The 6,111-nt window shown below is 39.1% G+C and overlaps 1 protein-coding gene and 1 non-coding gene across 3 annotated transcripts in view; one reads left to right on the top strand and one right to left on the bottom strand.

The window, feature by feature from the left end:
* Positions 1 to 6,111, bottom strand: part of Rngtt (RNA guanylyltransferase and 5'-phosphatase) — a 331,478-nt gene that overhangs the window by 80,839 nt on the left and 244,528 nt on the right. The window lies entirely within an intron of this gene.
* On the top strand, positions 3,103 to 3,209 carry LOC111815857. Its single transcript, XR_002820477.1, has one exon. It is a non-coding gene; the product is annotated as a U6 spliceosomal RNA (small nuclear RNA).

The following is a 6,111-nucleotide window of genomic DNA, read 5'->3' as shown; positions in this document are numbered from 1 at the left end:
TTTTAAAAATTAGAATATATTTTAAAAATAGGATAAAGAATTATATACTTCTCTTGTTTGCACATAAGTCCAAAAATCTCACCATATACAACCTTGAAACAGGACAGTCCCACAATATTCTTTTTCCTGTCTCTTGCTTTGAAAGCCCCCTTCTTAATAGGTTAACTTTCCATAGTTTCAGTTAACCCAGAGTCAAAGAAAGTCTGAAAATGTTAAATGGAAAATTATAGAAATAAACAATCCTAAGCTTTAAACTGCAGGCTGATCTGTACAGCACAATGAAATCTTGTACCAAACTGTTCAGTTCTACCAGAGAAGTGAATCATCTCTTGTCCAACAAATCCACATGACCCAATCATTAGTCACTTAGTAGCCATCTCAGTTATTACAGCGTCAGAGCAGGAATGACACTGCCTTTATTCAAGTAATCTCTATACAGTAGGCTAACAGTAAGTTATCGTCCTGTATCATTCAACATCTCCTCATGCACATCTGTATCATCCCACATCATAATAAGAAAGGTGAGTAAAATACTGTTAAAGACAGCAAGAGTGAGCAAAAGAGATAGCGCATTGATAAAACCTTTAGCATAGTAGACTACTATATTTGCCCTATTTTATTACTGTTGCTGTTCATCTCTTACTCTGCCTAATTCATAAATTAAGCATTATCCTTAGTATGTACACAAAGAAAAAAAAATAACAGAAAAGTTTGGCATTATTTGAGGTTTCATTCATCCAAGTGGGGAGGGGTCCTTAAAATATATCCCTTGTAGATAAATTGGGGCTACTGTATAGAATCACTTATAATAGGACTGGTGAGATAATTCAGCACCATCAGCACCTGCCTGGCAAGCACAAGGCCCCAAGTTAGACCCCCAGTACCACACACACACACACACACACACACACACACACACACACACCTCATATATAATAAATATAAATTGTGTAGTAAATCTAATATAAAAGAATAGAACCCTGTTTACCAGATTACATACTTAATTATCTTTTAAACCAAAAGGATTCCAATTTACTTCTTTACTCATTGAGCCATCTAAAACTAACAATCTTTAAAATATCTATAATAAAATACTTGTTATATCACAGGACATGATATTATACAGAAAACAATGACAAAGATTAAAGAAATAAAATATCTCTAATACAGAAGTGATAACCATAGAGGCACTAACTAAATATCCCCAAGCAAGATAGGAAAACTGTAATTAATCCAAAATTTCACCTTTACTTTCATCAGTCATTTCCTCATGGCTATTTTACAAATAGTTAAGGTAATAGTAACAGCTAAGAAGTCTAGTTAGTTTCCTGGACTCTCTTGAAATTACAAAATATATTTAAGGCCAGCCAAATAGCTCAGCAGATTAAAGCGCCTGCAAGCAGGCACACAGGGGCTGGGAGTTCAATCCCCAGTGCTGGACTCACCACCACCCCACCCCACCCCCGGGGTGTGCTGAGACGGACATTGAGACGGCGTGATGGCACGCACCTGTAATCTCAGCTTTTGGGGGGCTGTAAACAGGTGTATTACTACAAGTCTGATCTAGTAGTGAGACCCTGAATACCTTATAAACTCTTCCCTAAAATACAAAAAAGAAAAGAGAAAGAAAGAAACATTATTTTACAAAAAAGGCCTTACTCCTCTTTAAAAAATTGTTATTCTATAGTTACAAACTAAAGGATTTAACAGACAGGATTTTTGCCTTCCAAAGCTATCTTTTATTTCTACACATACAATTTATTTTAAGGACAGGGGATTAGCTCCTTAGTGACAATTATTCCATAGAAATATCTTCCCATGGCTGAATTTATACATACATGTCAGATCAATGATGCCCTACTATGACATGGAAACCTGAAAATGTAGTCTGTTAGCAAGGTAGGCTTTGCCAAAAATAAAAGATGCCATGATATAAATGAAATCCTTCAGGGCTTCTCAATGAATATGAAACCAGGTCACAAGTCTTTCCTGACAGCACTACTACTAAGAATAATACTACAGATGGCACAGACAATATCAAACATTATTCCAATCAGTTTTTATCTCATAAATGATACAACTATAATCAGTAAGAAAAGAGAATTTTCTTTATAATAGTGCAGGCATTATTTCTACTGTTTGTCCTCCATCACAGAATTTGCTAGGTAGAAATCCATGTAAGGAAGTAGAACCCAGTGGCTCTATCACCAAATTCTTCTGTCTCAAAAGCGTGAGCCATTGTTGTTATTTTTGAGACAGTCTTGCTAGGTAGTTCAAGCTGGCCTTGAACATATGACAGTCCTCCTGCCTTAGTTGTTTGGATGCTGGGATTACAGACATGTACCATCAAGACTACCTTTGTGTATATTAAAAAATTTTGTCAAATGTTATGGCCAGTAAAAATAATTTTAGAATATTAAGTAATCATAGCTATGAAAAAAACGAGGAAATCTATCTGGCATATATAGGATGCAACAGATTCATCTTACATCTATTATCTTTGTACTCTGGTAGGTAAGGGTTTCTTGGCTGTACTAGAAAGGCATAAATCATAACAGAGGAACAAGCATCATGTGATTTAAACACAGCTGGACCCATAAATCACACAGTGATTTCATCAACTGATTAAAATTATTATAGTAAATTCTTTTTTTTTTTTTTTCTTCCGGAACCGGGGATTGAACTCAGATCCTTGCATTTGTCAGTCAAGCGCTTATCCTACTGAACCATCTCCCCGGCCCCTATTATAGGAAATTCTTTATTACTTTTTAGATAAATGCAGGGCAGGTGTTAGGATCTGAATTCTTTCAGGCAAATAGTTAAGAAATACTTTTTTTTTTTTTTTTTTTGCGGAACCAGGGATTGAACTCAGGCCCTTGCGCTTGCCAGGGAAGCGCTTATTCCACTGAGCCATCTCCCCGGCCTCTAAGAAATACTTCTTAGAAAATGTATAAACAGTTCTCTGAAATATGGTGCTACAAACTAAGTCAATTGATACCACTTTTCCTAATGTAGAGAGACTTGATGGCAGCTCCTTTCCAATCACGACAAACACTATTATCCTAAAGCATTCATAGACTATTCTTAAGAATATGTTTTAGTGTGCTCGCTTCGGCAGCACATATACTAAAATTGGAAGGATACAGAGAAGATTAGCATGGCCCCTGCGCAAGGATGACACGCAAATTCGTGAAGCGTTCCATATTTTTTGGTGTTTGTAAATAGGATCTCAAGTACGCATCTTGTACAGCAATTAACCACTAAGAAGAATATATGCAGTGTGTTATTTGTTGAAACTGTACTTCCAATTTGATTTGAAACTGTCTCATTGCTATCTGTTTATCAATAAAATTTTGAAAAAAAAAAAAGAATATGTTTTAGTGAAAGACTCCATTAAATCAAATTCTACAACTGAATGCATTATGTACACAGCAGAAAGACTATACTCAGCAAGACCTTAGACCAGGGAGGAAAAAGACTAGGGTAGAACGATAAAATAACCCATGAGCATTCTTCTCAAATTCTGTGTGTGTGCACACACGCATGTACATCAGTGGGTCGCAGAAGGATTCTGCACCCATCTTAGCTACCCCTAGTTGATTTGTTACATCACTGGCTATATTCCAAGGGTAATGAGTCCTGTTTCATAAGGGTGACCCCTAAACTTCAGAAAATATATTTCTGCAGGTTATTTTCAACACCTTCTATCTTTCTTTCCTCTTTTCTCTCTACTGCCAGATATTATCCAGTGTCAGATCTCAGCTTTGGCCATCATGGTTCCAGTTCCAGCTTGTAAACTTTAGGGATGGTGTCTGCCCTTCACGTAACCTCTTAGAGGTGGTGCTTTCTGGAACCTGATGCCTCTCTGGTCCTTCAGCTCTTCTCATGTAGTTCTCTGACAGTGCTCAGAGGCAAGATTTTAGTCACTTAAGGTAACATTTCAGAATTTAAAGATTTTTCTCTATCTTCTAGAAATGGAATTTATACAGTTTCTTTTCTTGTCCTGGTTGTTGTGTAAGTTTTATAGGAAGAAAATGTTCTCGTGGTAAACTATAAGCTTCATGCTTAGACAGGAACATGAAGCAGCCCTAATCCTTGCCTTGAAGAAAGGAATAAGAAAGGTAGCCAGACCACAGAGTTCACTTCTTCAAAGCACAAAGGATTATTCATATTTACTTAATGAATAACTTGCTAATGTCTGTAACCTCTAGAGAAATGAATACGAAATCTCGATTTATAAATTTTATCTTTACATAGTAAGCAGATCATGGGGAGAACTACCTACTCGGGCCCCCCCTCCTGTCCTTCTCTCAGGACAGGAACTTTCTTTCTCTCAATAAATACACTCTTGGAAGCCCCAGACCCAGTCCTAGCCCAGGCCGGGTAAGTGTGTGGAAGAGCTTCCGGCTACCCTGCACCGGCGGGACTATTACTGGTCCCAGCCCAGGCGCAGCATAGGTGAGACCCTCTTCCACCCCCTTGGGACACCTCCCACCACTCCGCAGCACCTCCCCCACCCGGCTCGGGAACCCCCAGACCTAGTACTAACCCAGGCAAAATGAGTGTGCGTGAGAGCTTCCCGCTACCCTGTGCTGGCAAGTTCTACTACTTGTCCCAGCCCAGGCGCAGCATGGGTGAGACACATTTCCACCCCCTTGGGATGCCCCCAACCACTCTGCAGCACCTCCCCCACCCCACTGGCTGAGTAGGAATTTCTGCCACGATCCAGGAACCCCCCAGACCCAGTCCTAGCCCAGGCTGAGTGAGTGTGTGGGAGAGCTGCCTCTTCGCCCTACTCCACCTTGTCCGCTCCAGGCTCAGCTCAGGCCTGGCATACAGGCCTGGGATGAAACCCTGCAACTGCAATCCCTGCAGAGAGTATAGAGGATAGAACCACCCAGCCAGTCCAGAAGCAAAACATCTTGCCAGAGGGGCACAAGAGGTTCAGCCCCAAGGGCAGCAATACTAAGGAGCTGAGCACAGCAGCCAGACCCAAGCCAGGAACAGCTGCATAAATCCAAAGGGTATAGATCTGCACCTGAACGTCAGTACACGCTAAGGTTATAACTACAATGAAGATGTACAAAAAAGGTCAGAAGACAGTGCGATACAAAATGACGAGAAGGAACAAAATGCAACCTCAGAACCAGAGCCCACCCATAACAAATGCAGAAAACACTAACACAGAACAAATAGGGAATCACAGAGTGGAAAGCAATGAATCAACGGCTTCTGAAATAAAGAAGCAGCTATAGAAAAGTATAGAGGAACTCAGATTGGAAATAAAAAAAGAAATACCTGAATTAATAACATCTGCAGTAAAGAATCAAATGCAGAAACAGAAGGAAGAAACTCAATGCCCATCCAGAACAAGTGCAGAGGACACTAGCTCGGCTCAAAGGTATGAATTAATAGCGTCAATAGCAAATAAGCAACAGCAAAAAGTTACAGAGGAACTCAGAGAGCAATTCTTTTCTGCAATAAAAAAAGAATTCTCGGAACTCATAGCATTTGAAATAAAGAAGCAACTACAGAAACATAAAGTGGAAACCCAATCTGACAAAAACACTGCAGTAAAAGAATTTATAACTGCTTCTAAAGAAGACATTCATAAAAAACAGAGATTAGAAAAATGACGCATTCCTTCAATGAGCAATACAGGAAAAAAATAAATCGCACGAAGCAGAGTCAAAGAGAAATAGAAGAAATTAAAATCTCAATCACAACCTTGGAAAACCGTTTGGTTTCAGATCTTGAAAATGCTGGTGCAGCTAGTGAAAAGGTAAGAAAGGATCTCTTAAAAACAATGAGGAAGTGGGAAAGAATAATCCATCACCTGCAAGATGATGCAAAGATGAACAATGTGACACTAATAGGCATCAATGAGAAAGAAGGAGTCAACACAAATGACATTAAAAAAATATGCGTGGAAGTAATAGCAGAAAACTTCCCAAAAATAAGGAAACAATTTGACATTCAGATAACTGAAGCATAAAGAATGCCAAGGAACCTCAAACCAAAGAAAACCAGACCGAAACATGTCAAGATTCCAGAAATGCAGCACAAGAATACTATACTGAAAGCCGCTAAAGAAAAGAAGCAGATCACATT

The sequence above is a fragment of the Octodon degus genome, unplaced genomic scaffold (genome assembly GCF_000260255.1).
Source record: "Octodon degus isolate 3935 unplaced genomic scaffold, OctDeg1.0 scaffold00022, whole genome shotgun sequence".
Classification (NCBI taxonomy): Eukaryota; Metazoa; Chordata; class Mammalia; order Rodentia; family Octodontidae; genus Octodon; species Octodon degus.
This window is presented reverse-complemented; position numbering and strand designations above follow the sequence as displayed.